Raw genomic sequence first — 23802 nt, 5'->3', positions numbered from 1 at the left:
CTGCCAGCAGCTATAGTACTCAGCCTCTTTTTTTGAACAATCCCAGAACAGAGATGCAGAACCTGGATTTTCAATCTGAGGTTAGAGCTGTGTTTTAATGTGTCCTGCAGTGTTCAGCAGCTAACTGGTGAAATGGGTGAGTAGCGTTTTTGGGATAAATGTTAGGTCGTTTTTCTTTTAAAACTCTGAGTGGACCAGCACTGTATTACACAGACGTATGTCGCCTGAGTAGGTAAGCTATGTCATCTCAATACTGACAACTTTGTTCAAGGAGAAGTGAAAGCTGATGCAGACAAGAGTTTACTTTGAAAAAAGTATAAAATGGGATAAATTCGTCATCAAAGCTGATGGCAAGAGAGGTGGAAGCAAGTTTAGAAGGAGGACAGAAAGACAACTTTTTGTTGAAGTTATCATGTTGTTGATCAGTTGATAAAATATTTTGAGAAATAAAGAAAAAAAAACTAGAGCTGATTTCAAGAAATATTTTGCAAGAATGTAGGATCCCTCGCACTGTGCTGAAAGTCAGGATTGAATCAGGTACCTTAAGCTCTTCAGTCTAACGATCTCCCAACTGAGATATTTCAGCCAACAAGTCCCTGTGGCCTCCTGATGTATTATTAATAATTGTAGACGATACATACACAACCTGGTCATTCTATTTTCGTTTATAGTTATGTGTTAAAGTGTCCAGTATCATTCAGCAGGTAACTTGGTCTGATGAGTGAATATCCTTTTTAGGGGAGGTAGAATTTTTTTTTCTAAACTCTGAATTGACTTATACTCTGAAACACAGACCTATATGGCCAGGGTGTACAAGCTATGTCATCTGACTACTGACAGTTTTGTATAAGGGGAATTGGAGGCTGATGCAGGCAAAGCTTTACTTTAAAATAAAGCAAGAAGTTGCAAATAAATAAGGCATAGTTGAATACAAGAGAGGTGGAAGCAAGTTTGAAAGGAAGACAGAAAGTAAATAATATGTTGAATTGATTGTGTTGTTGATCAGATTGATGAAAGGTTTTGATAAAGAAGAGCGTTGATTTAACTCCAAACAGCTTTTGTGACATGAAAAGCAGAAGTTGAAATTGTGCCGAAACCCAGGATTGAACCAGGTACCTTTAGATCTTCAGTCTAACGCTCTCCCAACTGAGCTATTTCGGCCTGCTGGTAGTTTGGGTCTTCATCCTTTCTTTTAAACTTCCCAAGAAAATAGATGCTCAACCTCATGCTAGAGCTATGTTTTAAGATGTCCTGTATCATTCATCAGTTAACGGGTGCAATAGGTAAATAGCATTTTTCGGATCCAGGTTAGGTAGCCTTTGTTTTTTACTCTGAATGGACTAGCACCATATTACACAGAGGTATTTGGCCTGAGTAGGTAAGCTATGTCATCTGAATACTGAAATCTGTGTTCAAGGAGAAGTGGAAGCTGATGCAGACAAGAGTTTACTTTACAAAAAAGCATGAAATAGGAAACATTTGTAGTCGAAGCTGAATGCAAGAGAGGTGGAAGCAAATTTAGAAGGAGGACAGAAAGACAATTCTATGTTGAATTGATCATGTTGTCGATCAGTTGATCAAATATTTTGATAAATAAAGAAAGAAAAACTTGAGCTGATACCAAGAAATATTTTGTGAGAAGCAAGAAACCTCTCAGACTTTTCCGAAACCCAGCATTGAACAAGGGACTTTTAGATTTTCAATCTAACACTCTCCCAACTGAGCTATTTCATCCAGCTGGCCATTTTGGCTTTCTGTTGTATTTTTGATAATTGTTAAAGATAAATGCAGACCCTGGTCATTCTATCTGCATGTGCAGTTATGTGTTAAATTGTCCAATATTATTCAGCAGCTAAATTGGTCTGATGGGTGAATTTCCTTTTTAGGAGCCAAGTTAGTTAGAAGATGTTTGTAAACTATGAATGGACTTATACTCAGACACACAGACCTATATGGCGAGGGTAGGCAAACTAGGTCATCTGACTACTAACAGTTTTGTATAAGGGGAACTCGAGGCTGATGCAGGCAAAGCTTTACTTTCAATTAAAGGAAGAATTGGCAAATAAAGCAGGTAAAGTTGAATACAAGAGAGGTGGAAGCAAGTTTGACAGAAAGACAGAATGTAAAAAATATGTTGAAATGGTTGTCTTATCGATCAGCTTGATAAAAGGTTTTGATCATTATAAACAACGTCAATATGAGTTGACTCCAAATAGCATTTGTGGCATGCAAAGCAGAAGTTCAAAATGTGCCTAAACCCGGGATTGAACCAGGTACCTTTAGATCTTCAGTCTACTGCTCTCCCAACTGAGCTATTTCATCCAGCTGGCAATTTCGGCTTTCTGTTGTATTTTTTATAATTGTTGAGGATAAATGCAGAACCTGGTCACTCTATCTGCATGTGCAGTTATGTGTTAAATTGTCCAGTATTATTCAGTAGCTAAATTGGTCTGATGGGTGAATTTCCTTTTTAGGAGCCAAGTTAGTTAGATGATGTTTGTAAACTATGAATGAACTTATACTCAGAAACACAGACCTATATGGCGAGGGTCGGCAAGCTAGGTCATCTGACTACTAACAGTTTTGTATAAGGGGAACTGGAGGCTGATGCAGGCAAAGCTTTACTTTCAATTAAAGGAAGAATTGGGAAATAAAGGAGGCAAAGTTGAATACAAGAGAGGTGGAAGCAAGTTTGAAAGAAAGACAGAAAGTAAATAATATGTTGAATTAATTGTATTGTCGATTATCTTGATAAAAGGTTTTGATCATTATAAACAAAGTCAATATGAGTTGACTCAAAATAGTCTTTGTGGCATGCAAAGCAGAAGTTCAAAATGTGCCTAAACCCGGGATCGAACCAGGGACCTTTAGATATTCAGTCTAACGCTCTCCCAACTGAGCTATTTCGGCCTGCCAGCAGCTATAGTATTCAGCCTCTTTTTTTGAACAATCCCAGAACAGAGATGCAGAACCTGGATTTTCAATCTGAGGTTAGAGCTGTGTTTTAATGTGTCCTGCATTGTTCAGCAGCTAACTGGTGAAATGGGTGAGTAGCGTTTTTGGGATAAATGTTAGGTCGTTTTTCTTTTAAAACTCTGAGTGGACCAGCACTGTATTACACAGACGTATGTCGCCTGAGTAGGTAAGCTATGTCATCACAATACTGACAACTTTGTTCAAGGAGAAGTGAAAGCTGATGCAGACAAGAGTTTACTTTGAAAAAAGTATAAAATGGGATAAATTCGTCATCAAAGCTGATGGCAAGAGAGGTGGAAGCAAGTTTAGAAGGAGGACAGAAAGACAACTTTTTGTTGAAGTTATCATGTTGTTGATCAGTTGATAAAATATTTTGAGAAATAAAGAAAAAAAAACTAGAGCTGATTTCAAGAAATATTTTGCAAGAATGTAGGATCCCCTCGCACTGTGCTGAAAGTCAGGATTGAATCAGGTACCTTAAGCTCTTCAGTCTAACGATCTCCCAACTGAGATATTTCAGCCAACAAGTCTCTGTGGCCTCCTGATGTATTATTAATAATTGTAGACGATACATACAGAACCTGGTCATTTTATTTTCGTTTATAGTTATGTGTTAAAGTGTCCAGTATCATTCAGCAGTTAACTTGGTCTGATGAGTGAATATCCTTTTTAGGGGACAAGGTAGGTAGAATATTTTTTTTCTAAACTCTGAATTGACTTATACTCTGAAACACAGACCTATATGGCCAGGGTGTGCAAGCTATGTCATCTGACTACTGACAGTTTTGTATAAGGGGAATTGGAGGCTGATGCAGGCAAAGCTTTACTTTAAAATAAAGCAAGAAGTTGCAAATAAATGAGGCATAGTTGAATACAAGAGAGGTGGAAGCAAGTTTGAAAGGAAGACAGAAAGTAAATAATATGTTGAATTGATTGTGTTGTTGATCAGATTGATAAAAGGTTTTGATAAAGAAGAGCGTTGATTTAACTCCAAACAGCTTTTGTGACATGAAAAGCAGAAGTTGAAATTGTGCCGAAACCCGGGATTGAACCAGGGACCTTTAGATCTTCAGTCTAACGCTCTCCCAACTGAGCTATTTTGGCCTGCTGGAAGTTTGGGTCTTCATCCTTTCTTTTAAACTTCCCAAGAAAATAGATGCTCAACCTCATGCTAGAGCTATGTTTTAAGATGTCCTGTATCATTCATCAGTTAACGGGTGCAATAGGTAAATAGCATTTTTCGGATCCAGGTTAGGTAGCTTTTGTTTTTTACTCTGAATGGACTAGCACCATATTACACAGAGGTATTTGGCCTGAGTAGGTAAGCTATGTCATCTGAATACTGAAATCTGTGTTCAAGGAGAAGTGGAAGCTGATGCAGACAAGAGTTTACTTTACAAAAAAGCATGAAATAGGAAACATTTGTAGTCGAAGCTGAATGCAAGAGAGGTGGAAGCAAATTTAGAAGGAGGACAGAAAGACAATTCTATGTTGAATTGATCAAGTTGTCGATCAGTTGATCAAATATTTTGATAAATAAAGAAAGAAAAACTTGAGCTGATACCAAGAAATATTTTGTGAGAAGCAAGAAACCTCTCAGACTTTTCCGAAACCCAGCATTGAACAAGGGACTTTTAGATTTTCAATCTAACACTCTCCCAACTGAGCTATTTCATCCAGCTGGCCATTTTGGCTTTCTGTTGTATTTTTGATAATTGTTAAAGATAAATGCAGACCCTGGTCATTCTATCTGCATGTGCAGTTATGTGTTAAATTGTCCAATATTATTCAGCAGCTAAATTGGTCTGATGGGTGAATTTCCTTTTTAGGAGCCAAGTTAGTTAGAAGATGTTTGTAAACTATGAATGGACTTATACTCAGACACACAGACCTATATGGCGAGGGTAGGCAAACTAGGTCATCTGACAACTAACAGTTTTGTATAAGGGGAACTCGAGGCTGATGCAGGCAAAGCTTTACTTTCAATTAAAGGAAGAATTGGCAAATAAAGCAGGTAAAGTTGAATACAAGAGAGGTGGAAGCAAGTTTGACAGAAAGACAGAATGTAAAAAATATGTTGAAATGGTTGTCTTATCGATCAGCTTGATAAAAGCTTTTGATCATTATAAACAACGTCAATATGAGTTGACTCCAAATAGCATTTGTGGCATGCAAAGCAGAAGTTCAAAATGTGCCTAAACCCGGTATTGAACCAGGGACCTTTAGAACTTCAGTCTACTGCTCTCCCAACTGAGCTATTTCATCCAGCTGTCAATTTCGGCTTTCTTTTGTATTTTTTATAATTGTTAAAGATAAATGCAGAACCTGGTCACTCTATATGCATGTGCAGTTATGTGTTAAATTGTCCAGTATTATTCAGTAGCTAAATTGGTCTGATGGGTGAATTTCCTTTTTAGGAGCCAAGTTAGTTAGATGATGTTTGTAAACTATGAATGGACTTATACTCAGAAACACAGACCTATATGGCGAGGGTCGGCAAGCTAGGTCATCTGACTACTAACAGTTTTGAATAAAGGGAACTGGAGGCTGATGCAGGCAAAGCTTTACTTTCAATTAAAGGAAGAATTGGGAAATAAAGGAAGCAAAGTTGAATACAAGAGAGGTGGAAGCAAGTTTGAAAGAAAGACAGAAAGTAAATAATATGTTGAATTAATTGTATTGTTGATTATCTTGATAAAAGGTTTTGATCATTATAAACAAAGTCAATATGAGTTGACTCAAAATAGTCTTTGTGGCATGCAAAGCAGAAGTTCAAAATGTGCCGAAACCCAGGATCGAACCAGGGACCTTTCGATCTTCAGTCTAACGCTCTCCCAACTGAGCTATTTCGGCCTGCCAGCAGCTATAGTATTCAGCCTCATTTTTTGAACAATCCCAGAACAGAGATGCAGAACCTGGATTTTCAATCTGAGGTTAGAGCTGTGTTTTAATGTGTCCTGCATTGTTCAGCAGCTAACTGGTGAAATGGGTGAGTAGCGTTTTTGGGATAAATGTTAGGTCGTTTTTCTTTTAAAACTCTGAGTGGACCAGCACTGTATTACACAGACGTATGTCGCCTGAGTAGGTAAGCTATGTCATCACAATACTGACAACTTTGTTCAAGGAGAAGTGAAAGCTGATGCAGACAAGAGTTTACTTTGAAAAAAGTATAAAATGGGATAAATTCGTCATCAAAGCTGATGGCAAGAGAGGTGGAAGCAAGTTTAGAAGGAGGACAGAAAGACAACTTTTTGTTGAAGTTATCATGTTGTTGATCAGTTGATAAAATATTTTGAGAAATAAAGAAAAAAAGACTAGAGCTGATTTCAAGAAATATTTTGCAAGAATGTAGGATCCCCTCGCACTGTGCTGAAAGTCAGGATTGAATCAGGTACCTTAAGCTCTTCAGTCTAACGATCTCCCAACTGAGATATTTCAGCCAACAAGTTCCTGTGGCCTCCTGATGTATTATTAATAATTGTAGACGATACATACAGAACCTGGTCATTCTATTTTCGTTTATAGTTATGTGTTAAAGTGTCCAGTATCATTCAGCAGGTAACTTGGTCTGATGAGTGAATATCCTTTTTAGGGGACAAGGTAGGTAGAATATTTTTTTTCTAAACTCTGAATTGACTTATACTCTGAAACACAGACCTATATGGCCAGGGTGTGCAAGCTATGTCATCTGACTACTGACAGTTTTGTATAAGGGGAATTGGAGGCTGATGCAGGCAAAGCTTTACTTTAAAATAAAGCAAGAAGTTGCAAATAAATGAGGCATAGTTGAATACAAGAGAGGTGGAAGCAAGTTTGAAAGGAAGACAGAAAGTAAATAATATGTTGAATTGATTGTGTTGTTGATCAGATTGATAAAAGGTTTTGATAAAGAAGAGCGTTGATTTAACTCCAAACAGCTTTTGAGACATGAAAAGCAGAAGTTGAAATTGTGCCGAAACCCGGGATTGAACCAGGGACCTTTAGATCTTCAGTCTAACGCTCTCCCAACTGAGCTATTTCGGCCTGCTGGTAGTTTGGGTCTTCATCCTTTCTTTTAAACTTCCCAAGAAAATAGATGCTCAACCTCATGCTAGAGCTATGTTTTAAGATGTCCTGTATCATTCATCAGTTAACGGGTGCAATAGGTAAATAGCATTTTTCGGATCCAGGTTAGGTAGCTTTTGTTTTTTACTCTGAATGGACTAGCACCATATTACACAGAGGTATTTGGCCTGAGTAGGTAAGCTATGTCATCTGAATACTGAAATCTGTGTTCAAGGAGAAGTGGAAGCTGATGCAGACAAGAGTTTACTTTACAAAAAAGCATGAAATAGGAAACATTTGTAGTCGAAGCTGAATGCAAGAGAGGTGGAAGCAAATTTAGAAGGAGGACAGAAAGACAATTCTATGTTGAATTGATCATGTTGTCGATCAGTTGATCAAATATTTTGATAAATAAAGAAAGAAAAACTTGAGCTGATACCAAGAAATATTTTGTGAGAAGCAAGAAACCTCTCAGACTTTTCCGAAACCCAGCATTGAACAAGGGACTTTTAGATTTTCAATCTAACACTCTCCCAACTGAGCTATTTCATTCAGCTGGCCATTTTGGCTTTCTGTTGTATTTTTGATAATTGTTAAAGATAAATGCAGACCCTGGTCATTCTATCTGCATGTGCAGTTATGTGTTAAATTGTCCAATATTATTCAGCAGCTTAATTGGTCTGATGGGTGAATTTCCTTTTTAGGAGCCAAGTTAGTTAGAAGATGTTTGTAAACTATGAATGGACTTATACTCAGACACACAGACCTATATGGCGAGGGTAGGCAAACTAGGTCATCTGACAACTAACAGTTTTGTATAAGGGGAACTCGAGGCTGATGCAGGCAAAGCTTTACTTTCAATTAAAGGAAGAATTGGCAAATAAAGCAGGTAAAGTTGAATACAAGAGAGGTGGAAGCAAGTTTGACAGAAAGACGGAATGTAAAAAATATGTTGAAATGGTTGTCTTATCGATCAGCTTGATAAAAGCTTTTGATCATTATAAACAACGTCAATATGAGTTGACTCCAAATAGCATTTGTGGCATGCAAAGCAGAAGTTCAAAATGTGCCTAAACCCGGTATTGAACCAGGGACCTTTAGAGCTTCAGTCTACTGCTCTCCCAACTGAGCTATTTCATCCAGCTGTCAATTTCAGCTTTCTTTTGTATTTTTTATAATTGTTAAAGATAATTGCAGAACCTGGTCACTCTATATGCATGTGCAGTTATGTGTTAAATTGTCCAGTATTATTCAGTAGCTAAATTGGTCTGATGGGTGAATTTCCTTTTTAGGAGCCAAGTTAGTTAGATGATATTTGTAAACTATGAATGGACTTATACTCAGAAACACAGACCTATATGGCGAGGGTCGGCAAGCTAGGTCATCTGACTACTAACAGTTTTGAATAAGGGGAACTGGAGGCTGATGCAGGCAAAGCTTTACTTTCAATTAAAGGAAGAATTGGCAAATAAAGCAGGTAAAGTTGAATACAAGAGAGGTGGAAGCAAGTTTGACAGAAAGACAGAATGTAAAAAATATGTTGAAATGATTGTCTTATCGATCAGCTTGATAAAAGCTTTTGATCATTATAAACAACGTCAATATGAGTTGACTCCAAATAGCATTTGTGGCATGCAAAGCAGAAGTTCAAAATGTGCCTAAACCTGGGATTGAACCAGGGACCTTTAGATCTTCAGTCTACTGCTCTCCCAACTGAGCTATTTCATCCGGCTGGCAATTTCGGGTTTCTGTTGTATTTTTTATAATTGTTAAAGATAAATGCAGAACCTGGTCACTCTATCTGCATGTGCAGTTATGTGTTAAATTGTCCAGTATTATTCAGTAGCTAAATTGGTCTGATGGGTGAATTTCCTTTTTAGGAGCCAAGTTAGTTAGATGATGTTTGTAAACTATGAATGGACTTATACTCAGAAACACAGACCTATATGGCGAGGGTCGGCAAGCTAGGTCATCTGACTACTAACAGTTTTGTATAAGGGGAACTGGAGGCTGATGCAGGCAAAGCTTTACTTTCAATTAAAGGAAGACTTGGGAAATAAAGGAGGCAAAGTTGAATACAAGAGAGGTGGAAGCAAGTTTGAAAGAAAGACAGAAAGTAAATAATATGTTGAATTAATTGTATTGTCGATTATCTTGATAAAAGGTTTTGATCATTATAAACAAAGTCAATATGAGTTGACTCAAAATAGTCTTTGTGGCATGCAAAGCAGAAGTTCAAAATGTGCCGAAAGCTGGGATCGAACCAGGGACCTTTCGATCTTCAGTCTAACGCTCTCCCAACTGAGCTATTTCGGCCTGCCAGCAGCTATAGTATTCAGCCTCTTTTTTTGAACAATCCCAGAACAGAGATGCAGAACCTGGATTTTCAATCTGAGGTTAGAGCTGTGTTTTAATGTGTCCTGCATTGTTCAGCAGCTAACTGGTGAAATGGGTGAGTAGCGTTTTTGGGATAAATGTTAGGTCGTTTTTCTTTTAAAACTCTGAGTGGACCAGCACTGTATTACACAGACGTATGTCGCCTGAGTAGGTAAGCTATGTCATCACAATACTGACAACTTTGTTCAAGGAGAAGTGAAAGCTGATGCAGACAAGAGTTTACTTTGAAAAAAGTATAAAATGGGATAAATTCGTCATCAAAGCTGATGGCAAGAGAGGTGGAAGCAAGTTTAGAAGGAGGACAGAAAGACAACTTTTTGTTGAAGTTATCATGTTGTTGATCAGTTGATAAAATATTTTGAGAAATAAAGAAAAAAAGACTAGAGCTGATTTCAAGAAATATTTTGCAAGAATGTAGGATCCCCTCGCACTGTGCTGAAAGTCAGGATTGAATCAGGTACCTTAAGCTCTTCAGTCTAACGATCTCCCAACTGAGATATTTCAGCCAACAAGTCCCTGTGGCCTCCTGATGTATTATTAATAATTGTAGATGATACATACAGAACCTGGTCATTCTATTTTCGTTTATAGTTATGTGTTAAAGTGTCCAGTATCATTCAGCAGGTAACTTGGTCTGATGAGTGAATATCCTTTTTAGGGGACAAGGTAGGTAGAATTTTTTTTTTCTAAACTCTGAATTGACTTATACTCTGAAACACAGACCTATATGGCCAGGGTGTGCAAGCTATGTCATCTGACTACTGACAGTTTTGTATAAGGGGAATTGGAGGCTGATGCAGGCAAAGCTTTACTTTAAAATAAAGCAAGAAGTTGCAAATAAATGAGGCATAGTTGAATACAAGAGAGGTGGAAGCAAGTTTGAAAGGAAGACAGAAAGTAAATAATATGTTGAATTGATTGTGTTGTTGATCAGATTGATAAAAGGTTTTGATAAAGAAGAGCGTTGATTTAACTCCAAACAGCTTTTGTGACATGAAAAGCAGAAGTTGAAATTGTGCCGAAACCCGGGATTGAACCAGGGACCTTTAGATCTTCAGTCTAACGCTCTCCCAACTGAGCTATTCCGGCCTGCTGGTAGTTTGGGTCTTCATCCTTTCTTTTAAACTTCCCAAGAAAATAGATGCTCAACCTCATGCTAGAGCTATGTTTTAAGATGTCCTGTATCATTCATCAGTTAACGGGTGCAATAGGTAAATAGCATTTTTCGGATCCAGGTTAGGTAGCTTTTGTTTTTTACTCTGAATGGACTAGCACCATATTACACAGAGGTATTTGGCCTGAGTAGGTAAGCTATGTCATCTGAATACTGAAATCTGTGTTCAAGGAGAAGTGGAAGCTGATGCAGACAAGAGTTTACTTTACAAAAAAGCATGAAATAGGAAACATTTGTAGTCGAAGCTGAATGCAAGAGAGGTGGAAGCAAATTTAGAAGGAGGACAGAAAGACAATTCTATGTTGAATTGATCATGTTGTCGATCAGTTGATCAAATATTTTGATAAATAAAGAAAGAAAAACTTGAGCTGATACCAAGAAATATTTTGTGAGAAGCAAGAAACCTCTCAGACTTTTCCGAAACCCAGCATTGAACAAGGGACTTTTAGATTTTCAATCTAACACTCTCCCAACTGAGCTATTTCATTCAGCTGGCCATTTTGGCTTTCTGTTGTATTTTTGATAATTGTTAAAGATAAATGCAGACCCTGGTCATTCTATCTGCATGTGCAGTTATGTGTTAAATTGTCCAATATTATTCAGCAGCTAAATTGGTCTGATGGGTGAATTTCCTTTTTAGGAGCCAAGTTAGTTAGAAGATGTTTGTAAACTATGAATGGACTTATACTCAGACACACAGACCTATATGGCGAGGGTAGGCAAACTAGGTCATCTGACAACTAACAGTTTTGTATAAGGGGAACTCGAGGCTGATGCAGGCAAAGCTTTACTTTCAATTAAAGGAAGAATTGGCAAATAAAGCAGGTAAAGTTGAATACAAGAGAGGTGGAAGCAAGTTTGACAGAAAGACGGAATGTAAAAAATATGTTGAAATGGTTGTCTTATCGATCAGCTTGATAAAAGGTTTTGATCATTATAAACAACGTCAATATGAGTTGACTCCAAATAGCATTTGTGGCATGCAAAGCAGAAGTTCAAAATGTGCCTAAACCTGGGATTGAACCAGGGACCTTTAGATCTTCAGTCTACTGCTCTCCCAACTGAGCTATTTCATCCAGCTGGCAATTTCGGCTTTCTGTTGTATTTTTTATAATTGTTAAAGATAAATGCAGAACCTGGTCACTCTATCTGCATGTGCAGTTATGTGTTAAATTGTCCAGTATTATTCAGTAGCTAAATTGGTCTGATGGGTGAATTTCCTTTTTAGGAGCCAAGTTAGTTAGATGATGTTTGTAAACTATGAATGGACTTATACTCAGAAACACAGACCTATATGGCGAGGGTCGGCAAGCTAGGTCATCTGACTACTAACAGTTTTGTATAAGGGGAACTGGAGGCTGATGCAGGCAAAGCTTTACTTTCAATTAAAGGAAGACTTGGGAAATAAAGGAGGCAAAGTTGAATACAAGAGAGGTGGAAGCAAGTTTGAAAGAAAGACAGAAAGTAAATAATATGTTGAATTAATTGTATTGTCGATTATCTTGATAAAAGGTTTTGATCATTATAAACAAAGTCAATATGAGTTGACTCAAAATAGTCTTTGTGGCATGCAAAGCAGAAGTTCAAAATGTGCCGAAAGCCGGGATCGAACCAGGGACCTTTCGATCTTCAGTCTAACGCTCTCCCAACTGAGCTATTTCGGCCTGCCAGCAGCTATAGTATTCAGCCTCTTTTTTTGAACAATCCCAGAACAGAGATGCAGAACCTGGATTTTCAATCTGAGGTTAGAGCTGTGTTTTAATGTGTCCTGCATTGTTCAGCAGCTAACTGGTGAAATGGGTGAGTAGCGTTTTTGGGATAAATGTTAGGTCGTTTTTCTTTTAAAACTCTGAGTGGACCAGCACTGTATTACACAGACGTATGTCGCCTGAGTAGGTAAGCTATGTCATCACAATACTGACAACTTTGTTCAAGGAGAAGTGAAAGCTGATGCAGACAAGAGTTTACTTTGAAAAAAGTATAAAATGGGATAAATTCGTCATCAAAGCTGATGGCAAGAGAGGTGGAAGCAAGTTTAGAAGGAGGACAGAAAGACAACTTTTTGTTGAAGTTATCATGTTGTTGATCAGTTGATAAAATATTTTGAGAAATAAAGAAAAAAAGACTAGAGCTGATTTCAAGAAATATTTTGCAAGAATGTAGGATCCCCTCGCACTGTGCTGAAAGTCAGGATTGAATCAGGTACCTTAAGCTCTTCAGTCTAACGATCTCCCAACTGAGATATTTCAGCCAACAAGTCCCTGTGGCCTCCTGATGTATTATTAATAATTGTAGACGATACATACAGAACCTGGTCATTCTATTTTCGTTTATAGTTATGTGTTAAAGTGTCCAGTATCATTCAGCAGGTAACTTGGTCTGATGAGTGAATATCCTTTTTAGGGGACAAGGTAGGTAGAATATTTTTTTTCTAAACTCTGAATTGACTTATACTCTGAAACACAGACCTATATGGCCAGGGTGTGCAAGCTATGTCATCTGACTACTGACAGTTTTGTATAAGGGGAATTGGAGGCTGATGCAGGCAAAGCTTTACTTTAAAATAAAGCAAGAAGTTGCAAATAAATGAGGCATAGTTGAATACAAGAGAGGTGGAAGCAAGTTTGAAAGGAAGACAGAAAGTAAATAATATGTTGAATTGATTGTGTTGTTGATCAGATTGATAAAAGGTTTTGATAAAGAAGAGCGTTGATTTAACTCCAAACAGCTTTTGTGACATGAAAAGCAGAAGTTGAAATTGTGCCGAAACCCAGGATTGAACCAGGGACCTTTAGATCTTCAGTCTAACGCTCTCCCAACTGAGCTATTTCGGCCTGCTGGTAGTTTGGGTCTTCATCCTTTCTTTTAAACTTCCCAAGAAAATAGATGCTCAACCTCATGCTAGAGCTATGTTTTAAGATGTCCTGTATCATTCATCAGTTAACGGGTGCAATAGGTAAATAGCATTTTTCGGATCCAGGTTAGGTAGCTTTTGTTTTTTACTCTGAATGGACTTGCACCATATTACACAGAGGTATTTGGCCTGAGTAGGTAAGCTATGTCATCTGAATACTGAAATCTGTGTTCAAGGAGAAGTGGAAGCTGATGCAGACAAGAGTTTACTTTACAAAAAAGCATGAAATAGGAAACATTTGTAGTCGAAGCTGAATGCAAGAGAGGTGGAAGCAAATTTAGAAGGAGGACAGAAAGACAATTCTATGTTGAATTGATCATGTTGTCGATCAGTTGATCAAATATTTTGATAAATAAAGAAAGAAAAACTTGAGCTGATACCAAGAAATATTTTGTGAGAAGCAAGAAACCTCTCAGACTTTTCCGAAACCCAGCATTGAACAAGGGACTTTTAGATTTTCAATCTAACATTCTCCCAACTGAGCTATTTCATCCAGCTGGCCATTTTGGCTTTCTGTTGTATTTTTGATAATTGTTAAAGATAAATGCAGACCCTGGTCATTCTATCTGCATGTGCAGTTATGTGTTAAATTGTCCAATATTATTCAGCAGCTAAATTGGTCTGATGGGTGAATTTCCTTTTTAGGAGCCAAGTTAGTTAGAAGATGTTTGTAAACTATGAATGGACTTATACTCAGACACACAGACCTATATGGCGAGGGTAGGCAAACTAGGTCATCTGACAACTAACAGTTTTGTATAAGGGGAACTCGAGGCTGATGCAGGCAAAGCTTTACTTTCAATTAAAGGAAGAATTGGCAAATAAAGCAGGTAAAGTTGAATACAAGAGAGGTGGAATCAAGTTTGACAGAAAGACAGAATGTAAAAAATATGTTGAAATGGTTGTCTTATCGATCAGCTTGATAAAAGCTTTTGATCATTATAAACAACGTCAATATGAGTTGACTCCAAATAGCATTTGTGGCATGCAAAGCAGAAGTTCAAAATGTGCCTAAACCCGGTATTGAACCAGGGACCTTTAGAACTTCAGTCTACTGCTCTCCCAACTGAGCTATTTCATCCAGCTGTCAATTTCGGCTTTCTGTTGTATTTTTTATAATTGTTAAAGATAAATGCAGAACCTGCTCACTCTATATGCATGTGCAGTTCTGTGTTAAATTGTCCAGTATTATTCAGTAGCTAAATTGGTCTGATGGGTGAATTTCCTTTTTAGGAGCCAAGTTAGTTAGATGATGTTTGTAAACTATGAATGGACTTATACTCAGAAACACAGACCTATATGGCGAGGGTCGGCAAGCTAGGTCATCTGACTACTAACAGTTTTGTATAAGGGGAACTGGAGGCTGATGCAGGCAAAGCTTTACGTTCAATTAAAGGAAGAATTGGGAAGTAAAGGAAGCAAAGTTGAATACAAGAGAGGTGGAAGCAAGTTTGAAAGAAAGACAGAAAGTAAATAATATGTTGAATTAATTGTATTGTCGATTATCTTGATAAAAGGTTTTGATCATTATAAACAAAGTCAATATGAGTTGACTCAAAATAGTCTTTGTGGCATGCAAAGCAGAAGTTCAAAATGTGCCGAAAGCCGGGATCGAACCAGGGACCTTTAGATCTTCAGTCTAACGCTCTCCCAACTGAGCTATTTCGGCCTGCCAGCAGCTATTGTATTCAGCCTCTTTTTTTGAACAATCCCAGAACAGAGATGCAGAACCTGGATTTTCAATCTGAGGTTAGAGCTGTGTTTTAATGTGTCCTGCATTGTTCAGCAGCTAACTGGTGAAATGGGTGAGTAGCGTTTTTGGGATAAATGTTAGGTCGTTTTTCTTTTAAAACTCTGAGTGGACCAGCACTGTATTACACAGACGTATGTCGCCTGAGTAGCTAAGCTATGTCATCTCAATACTGACAACTTTGTTCAAGGAGAAGTGAAAGCTGATGCAGACAAGAGTTTACTTTGAAAAAAGTATAAAATGGGATAAATTCGTCATCAAAGCTGATGGCAAGAGAGGTGGAAGCAAGTTTAGAAGGAGGACAGAAAGACAACTTTTTGTTGAAGTTATCATGTTGTTGATCAGTTGATAAAATATTTTGAGAAATAAAGAAAAAAAAACTAGAGCTGATTTCAAGAAATATTTTGCAAGAATGTAGGATCCCCTCGCACTGTGCTGAAAGTCAGGATTGAATCAGGTACCTTAAGCTCTTCAGTCTAACGATCTCCCAACTGAGATATTTCAGCCAACAAGTCCCTGTGGCCTCCTGATGTATTATTAATAATTGTAGACGATACATACAGAACCTGGTCATTCTATTTTCGTTTATAGTTATGTGTTAAAGTGTCCAGTATCATTCAGCAGGTAACTTGGTCTGATGAGTGAATATCCTTTTTAGGGGACAAGGTAGGTAGAATTTTTTTTTCTAAACTCTGAATTGACTTATACTCTGAAACACAGACCTATATGGCCAGGGTGTACAAGCTATGTCATCTGACTACTGACAGTTTTGTATAAGGGGAATTGGAGGCTGATGCAGGCAAAGCTTTACTTTAAAATAAAGCAAGAAGTTGCAAATAAATGAGGCATAGTTGAATACAAGAGAGGTGGAAGCAAGTTTGAAAGGAAGACAGAAAGTAAATAATATGTTGAATTGATTGTGTTGTTGATCAGATTGATAAAAGGTTTTGATAAAGCAGAGCGTTGATTTAAATCCAAACAGCTTTTGTGACATGAAAAGCAGAAATTGAAATTGTGCCGAAACCCGGTATTGAACCAGGGACCTTTAGATCTTCAGTCTAACGCTCTCCCAACTGAGCTATTTCGGCCTGCTGGTAGTTTGGATCTTCATCCTTTCTTTTAAACTTCCCAAGAAAATAGATGCTCAACCTCATGCTAGAGCTATGTTTTAAGATGTCCTGTATCATTCATCAGTTAACGGGTGCAATAGGTAAATAGCATTTTTCGGATCCAGGTTAGGTAGCTTTTGTTTTTTACTCTGAATGGACTAGCACCATATTACACAGAGGTATTTGGCCTGAGTAGGTAAGCTATGTCATCTGAATACTGAAATCTGTGTTCAAGGAGAAGTGGAAGCTGATGCAGACAAGAGTTTACTTTACAAAAAAGCATGAAATAGGAAACATTTGTAGTCGAAGCTGAATGCAAGAGAGGTGGAAGCAAATTTAGAATGAGGACAGAAAGACAATTCTATGTTGAATTGATCAAGTTGTCGATCAGTTGATCAAATATTTTGATAAATAAAGAAAGAAAAACTTGAGCTGATACCAAGAAATATTTTGTGAGAAGCAAGAAACCTCTCAGACTTTTCCGAAACCCAGCATTGAACAAGGGACTTTTAGATTTTCAATCTAACACTCTCCCAACTGAGCTATTTCATCCAGCTGGCCATTTTGGCTTTCTGTTGTATTTTTGATAATTGTTAAAGATAAATGCAGACCCTGGTCATTCTATCTGCATGTGCAGTTATGTGTTAAATTGTCCAATATTATTCAGCAGCTAAATTGGTCTGATGGGTGAATTTCCTTTTTAGGAGCCAAGTTAGTTAGAAGATGTTTGTAAACTATGAATGGACTTATACTCAGACACACAGACCTATATGGCGAGGGTAGGCAAACTAGGTCATCTGACAACTAACAGTTTTGTATAAGGGGAACTCGAGGCTGATGCAGGCAAAGCTTTACTTTCAATTAAAGGAAGAATTGGCAAATAAAGCAGGTAAAGTTGAATACAAGAGAGGTGGAAGCAAGTTTGACAGAAAGACAGAATGTAAAAAATATGTTGAAATGGTTGTCTTATCGATCAGCTTGATAAAAGCTTTTGATCATTATAAACAACGTCAATATGAGTTGACTCCAAATAGCATTTGTGGCATGCAAAGCAGAAGTTCAAAATGTGCCTAAACCCGGTATTGAACCAGGGACCTTTAGAACTTCAGTCTACTGCTCTCCCAACTGAGCTATTTCATCCAGCTGTCAATTTCGGCTTTCTTTTGTATTTTTTATAATTGTTAAAGATAAATGCAGAACCTGGTCACTCTATATGCATGTGCAGTTATGTGTTAAATTGTCCAGTATTATTCAGTAGCTAAATTGGTCTGATGGGTGAATTTCCTTTTTAGGAGCCAAGTTAGTTAGATGATGTTTGTAAACTATGAATGGACTTATACTCAGAAACACAGACCTATATGGCGAGGGTCGGCAAGCTAGGTCATCTGACTACTAACAGTTTTGAATAAGGGGAACTGGAGGCTGATGCAGGCAAAGCTTTACTTTCAATTAAAGGAAGAATTGGGAAATAAAGGAAGCAAAGTTGAATACAAGAGAGGTGGAAGCAAGTTTGAAAGAAAGACAGAAAGTAAATAATATGTTGAATTAATTGTATTGTCGATTATCTTGATAAAAGGTTTTGATCATTATAAACAAAGTCAATATGAGTTGACTCAAAATAGTCTTTGTGGCATGCAAAGCAGAAGTTCAAAATGTGCCGAAACCCAGGATCGAACCAGGGACCTTTCGATCTTCAGTCTAACGCTCTCCCAACTGAGCTATTTCGGCCTGCCAGCAGCTATAGTATTCAGCCTCATTTTTTGAACAATCCCAGAACAGAGATGCAGAACCTGGATTTTCAATCTGAGGTTAGAGCTGTGTTTTAATGTGTCCTGCATTGTTCAGCAGCTAACTGGTGAAATGGGTGAGTAGCGTTTTTGGGATAAATGTTAGGTCGTTTTTCTTTTAAAACTCTGAGTGGACCAGCACTGTATTACACAGACGTATGTCGCCTGAGTAGGTAAGCTATGTCATCACAATACTGACAAATTTGTTCAAGGAGAAGTGAAAGCTGATGCAGACAAGAGTTTACTTTGAAAAAAGTATAAAATGGGATAAATTCGTCATCAAAGCTGATGGCAAGAGAGGTGGAAGCAAGTTTAGAAGGAGGACAGAAAGACAACTTTTTGTTGAAGTTATCATGTTGTTGATCAGTTGATAAAATATTTTGAGAAATAAAGAAAAAAAGACTAGAGCTGATTTCAAGAAATATTTTGCAAGAATGTAGGATCCCCTCGCACTGTGCTGAAAGTCAGGATTGAATCAGGTACCTTAAGCTCTTCAGTCTAACGATCTCCCAACTGAGATATTTCAGCCAACAAGTTCCTGTGGCCTCCTGATGTATTATTAATAATTGTAGACGATACATACAGAACCTGGTCATTCTATTTTCGTTTATAGTTATGTGTTAAAGTGTCCAGTATCATTCAGCAGGTAACTTGGTCTGATGAGTGAATATCCTTTTTAGGGGACAAGGTAGGTAGAATATTTTTTTTCTAAACTCTGAATTGACTTATACTCTGAAACACAGACCTATATGGCCAGGGTGTGCAAGCTATGTCATCTGACTACTGACAGTTTTGTATAAGGGGAATTGGAGGCTGATGCAGGCAAAGCTTTACTTTAAAATAAAGCAAGAAGTTGCAAATAAATGAGGCATAGTTGAATACAAGAGAGGTGGAAGCAAGTTTGAAAGGAATACAGAAAGTAAATAATATGTTGAATTGATTGTGTTGTTGATCAGATTGATAAAAGGTTTTGATAAAGAAGAGCGTTGATTTAACTCCAAACAGCTTTTGTGACATGAAAAGCAGAAGTTGAAATTGTGCCGAAACCCGGGATTGAACCAGGGACCTTTAGATCTTCAGTCTAACGCTCTCCCAACTGAGCTATTTCGGCCTGCTGGTAGTTTGGGTCTTCATCCTTTCTTTTAAACTTCCCAAGAAAATAGATGCTCAACCTCATGCTAGAGCTATGTTTTAAGATGTCCTGTATCATTCATCAGTTAACGGGTGCAATAGGTAAATAGCATTTTTCGGATCCAGGTTAGGTAGCTTTTGTTTTTTACTCTGAATGGACTAGCACCATATTACACAGAGGTATTTGGCCTGAGTAGGTAAGCTATGTCATCTGAATACTGAAATCTGTGTTCAAGGAGAAGTGGAAGCTGATGCAGACAAGAGTTTACTTTACAAAAAAGCATGAAATAGGAAACATTTGTAGTCGAAGCTGAATGCAAGAGAGGTGGAAGCAAATTTAGAAGGAGGACAGAAAGACAATTCTATGTTGAATTGATCATGTTGTCGATCAGTTGATCAAATATTTTGATAAATAAAGAAAGAAAAACTTGAGCTGATACCAAGAAATATTTTGTGAGAAGCAAGAAACCTCTCAGACTTTTCCGAAACCCAGCATTGAACAAGGGACTTTTAGATTTTCAATCTAACACTCTCCCAACTGAGCTATTTCATTCAGCTGGCCATTTTGGCTTTCTGTTGTATTTTTGATAATTGTTAAAGATAAATGCAGACCCTGGTCATTCTATCTGCATGTGCAGTTATGTGTTAAATTGTCCAATAATATTCAGCAGCTTAATTGGTCTGATGGGTGAATTTCCTTTTTAGGAGCCAAGTTAGTTAGAAGATGTTTGTAAACTATGAATGGACTTATACTCAGACACACAGACCTATATGGCGAGGGTAGGCAAACTAGGTCATCTGACAACTAACAGTTTTGTATAAGGGGAACTCGAGGCTGATGCAGGCAAAGCTTTACTTTCAATTAAAGGAAGAATTGGCAAATAAAGCAGGTAAAGTTGAATACAAGAGAGGTGGAAGCAAGTTTGACAGAAAGACGGAATGTAAAAAATATGTTGAAATGGTTGTCTTATCGATCAGCTTGATAAAAGCTTTTGATCATTATAAACAACGTCAATATGAGTTGACTCCAAATAGCATTTGTGGCATGCAAAGCAGAAGTTCAAAATGTGCCTAAACCCGGTATTGAACCAGGGACCTTTAGAGCTTCAGTCTACTGCTCTCCCAACTGAGCTATTTCATCCAGCTGTCAATTTCAGCTTTCTTTTGTATTTTTTATAATTGTTAAAGATAATTGCAGAACCTGGTCACTCTATATGCATGTGCAGTTATGTGTTAAATTGTCCAGTATTATTCAGTAGCTAAATTGGTCTGATGGGTGAATTTCCTTTTTAGGAGCCAAGTTAGTTAGATGATATTTGTAAACTATGAATGGACTTATACTCAGAAACACAGACCTATATGGCGAGGGTCGGCAAGCTAGGTCATCTGACTACTAACAGTTTTGAATAAGGGGAACTGGAGGCTGATGCAGGCAAAGCTTTACTTTCAATTAAAGGAAGAATTGGCAAATAAAGCAGGTAAAGTTGAATACAAGAGAGGTGGAAGCAAGTTTGACAGAAAGACAGAATGTAAAAAATATGTTGAAATGATTGTCTTATCGATCAGCTTGATAAAAGCTTTTGATCATTATAAACAACGTCAATATGAGTTGACTCCAAATAGCATTTGTGGCATGCAAAGCAGAAGTTCAAAATGTGCCTAAACCTGGGATTGAACCAGGGACCTTTAGATCTTCAGTCTACTGCTCTCCCAACTGAGCTATTTCATCCAGCTGGCAATTTCGGCTTTCTGTTGTATTTTTTATAATTGTTAAAGATAAATGCAGAACCTGGTCACTCTATCTGCATGTGCAGTTATGTGTTAAATTGTCCAGTATTATTCAGTAGCTAAATTGGTCTGATGGGTGAATTTCCTTTTTAGGAGCCAAGTTAGTTAGATGATGTTTGTAAACTATGAATGGACTTATACTCAGAAACACAGACCTATATGGCGAGGGTCGGCAAGCTAGGTCATCTGACTACTAACAGTTTTGTATAAGGGGAACTGGAGGCTGATGCAGGCAAAGCTTTACTTTCAATTAAAGGAAGACTTGGGAAATAAAGGAGGCAAAGTTGAATACAAGAGAGGTGGAAGCAAGTTTGAAAGAAAGACAGAAAGTAAATAATATGTTGAATTAATTGTATTGTCGATTATCTTGATAAAAGGTTTTGATCATTATAAACAAAGTCAATATGAGTTGACTCAAAATAGTCTTTGTGGCATGCAAAGCAGAAGTTCAAAATGTGCCGAAAGCTGGGATCGAACCAGGGACCTTTCGATCTTCAGTCTAACGCTCTCCCAACTGAGCTATTTCGGCCTGCCAGCAGCTATAGTATTCAGCCTCTTTTTTTGAACAATCCCAGAACAGAGATGCAGAACCTGGATTTTCAATCTGAGGTTAGAGCTGTGTTTTAATGTGTCCTGCATTGTTCAGCAGCTAACTGGTGAAATGGGTGAGTAGCGTTTTTGGGATAAATGTTAGGTCGTTTTTCTTTTAAAACTCTGAGTGGACCAGCACTGTATTACACAGACGTATGTCGCCTGAGTAGGTAAGCTATGTCATCACAATACTGACAACTTTGTTCAAGGAGAAGTGAAAGCTGATGCAGACAAGAGTTTACTTTGAAAAAAGTATAAAATGGGATAAATTCGTCATCAAAGCTGATGGCAAGAGAGGTGGAAGCAAGTTTAGAAGGAGGACAGAAAGACAACTTTTTGTTGAAGTTATCATGTTGTTGATCAGTTGATAAAATATTTTGAGAAATAAAGAAAAAAAGACTAGAGCTGATTTCAAGAAATATTTTGCAAGAATGTAGGATCCCCTCGCACTGTGCTGAAAGTCAGGATTGAATCAGGTACCTTAAGCTCTTCAGTCTAACGATCTCCCAACTGAGATATTTCAGCCAACAAGTCCCTGTGGCCTCCTGATGTATTATTAATAATTGTAGATGATACATACAGAACCTGGTCATTCTATTTTCGTTTATAGTTATGTGTTAAAGTGTCCAGTATCATTCAGCAGGTAACTTGGTCTGATGAGTGAATATCCTTTTTAGGGGACAAGGTAGGTAGAATATTTTTTTTCTAAACTCTGAATTGACTTATACTCTGAAACACAGACCTATATGGCCAGGGTGTGCAAGCTATGTCATCTGACTACTGACAGTTTTGTATAAGGGGAATTGGAGGCTGATGCAGGCAAAGCTTTACTTTAAAATAAAGCAAGAAGTTGCAAATAAATGAGGCATAGTTGAATACAAGAGAGGTGGAAGCAAGTTTGAAAGGAAGACAGAAAGTAAATAATATGTTGAATTGATTGTGTTGTTGATCAGATTGATAAAAGGTTTTGATAAAGAAGAGCGTTGATTTAACTCCAAACAGCTTTTGTGACATGAAAAGCAGAAGTTGAAATTGTGCCGAAACCCGGGATTGAACCAGGGACCTTTAGATCTTCAGTCTAACGCTCTCCCAACTGAGCTATTTCGGCCTGCTGGTAGTTTGGGTCTTCATCCTTTCTTTTAAACTTCCCAAGAAAATAGATGCTCAACCTCATGCTAGAGCTATGTTTTAAGATGTCCTGTATCATTCATCAGTTAACGGGTGCAATAGGTAAATAGCATTTTTCGGATCCAGGTTAGGTAGCTTTTGTTTTTTACTCTGAATGGACTAGCACCATATTACACAGAGGTATTTGGCCTGAGTAGGTAAGCTATGTCATCTGAATACTGAAATCTGTGTTCAAGAAGAAGTGGAAGCTGATGCAGACAAGAGTTTACTTTACAAAAAAGCATGAAATAGGAAACATTTGTAGTCGAAGCTGAATGCAAGAGAGGTGGAAGCAAATTTAGAAGGAGGACAGAAAGACAATTCTATGTTGAATTGATCATGTTGTCGATCAGTTGATCAAATATTTTGATAAATAAAGAAAGAAAAACTTGAGCTGATACCAAGAAATATTTTGTGAGAAGCAAGAAACCTCTCAGACTTTTCCGAAACCCAGCATTGAACAAGGGACTTTTAGATTTTCAATCTAACACTCTCCCAACTGAGCTATTTCATTCAGCTGGCCATTTTGGCTTTCTGTTGTATTTTTGATAATTGTTAAAGATAAATGCAGACCCTGGTCATTCTATCTGCATGTGCAGTTATGTGTTAAATTGTCCAATATTATTCAGCAGCTAAATTGGTCTGATGGGTGAATTTCCTTTTTAGGAGCCAAGTTAGTTAGAAGATGTTTGTAAACTATGAATGGACTTATACTCGGACACACAGACCTATATGGCGAGGGTAGGCAAACTGGGTCATCTGACAACTAACAGTTTTGTATAAGGGGAACTCGAGGCTGATGCAGGCAAAGCTTTACTTTCAATTAAAGGAAGAATTGGCAAATAAAGCAGGTAAAGTTGAATACAAGAGAGGTGGAAGCAAGTTTGACAGAAAGACGGAATGTAAAAAATATGTTGAAATGGTTGTCTTATCGATCAGCTTGATAAAAGCTTTTGATCATTATAAACAACGTC

General features: G+C 37.6%; 6 non-coding genes across 6 annotated transcripts; all 6 read right to left on the bottom strand.

The window, feature by feature from the left end:
• Window positions 1–4007: 4007 nt before the first annotated feature.
• On the bottom strand, window positions 4008–4080 carry TRNAF-GAA (transfer RNA phenylalanine (anticodon GAA)). Its single transcript has one exon. It is a non-coding gene; the product is annotated as a tRNA-Phe (tRNA).
• Window positions 4081–6926: 2846 nt separating this feature from the next.
• On the bottom strand, window positions 6927–6999 carry TRNAF-GAA (transfer RNA phenylalanine (anticodon GAA)). The gene has a single exon. It is a non-coding gene; the product is annotated as a tRNA-Phe (tRNA).
• A 3434-nt stretch (window positions 7000–10433) lies between these two features.
• Window positions 10434–10506, bottom strand: TRNAF-GAA (transfer RNA phenylalanine (anticodon GAA)). Its single transcript has one exon. It is a non-coding gene; the product is annotated as a tRNA-Phe (tRNA).
• Window positions 10507–16270: 5764 nt separating this feature from the next.
• Window positions 16271–16343, bottom strand: TRNAF-GAA (transfer RNA phenylalanine (anticodon GAA)). The gene has a single exon. It is a non-coding gene; the product is annotated as a tRNA-Phe (tRNA).
• A 2846-nt stretch (window positions 16344–19189) lies between these two features.
• On the bottom strand, window positions 19190–19262 carry TRNAF-GAA (transfer RNA phenylalanine (anticodon GAA)). Its single transcript has one exon. It is a non-coding gene; the product is annotated as a tRNA-Phe (tRNA).
• Window positions 19263–22696: 3434 nt separating this feature from the next.
• Window positions 22697–22769, bottom strand: TRNAF-GAA (transfer RNA phenylalanine (anticodon GAA)). The gene has a single exon. It is a non-coding gene; the product is annotated as a tRNA-Phe (tRNA).
• Window positions 22770–23802: the final 1033 nt, after the last annotated feature.

Source organism: Triturus cristatus, chromosome 8 (genome assembly GCF_964204655.1).
Source record: "Triturus cristatus chromosome 8, aTriCri1.1, whole genome shotgun sequence".
NCBI lineage: Eukaryota > Metazoa > Chordata > Amphibia > Caudata > Salamandridae > Triturus > Triturus cristatus.
This window is presented reverse-complemented; position numbering and strand designations above follow the sequence as displayed.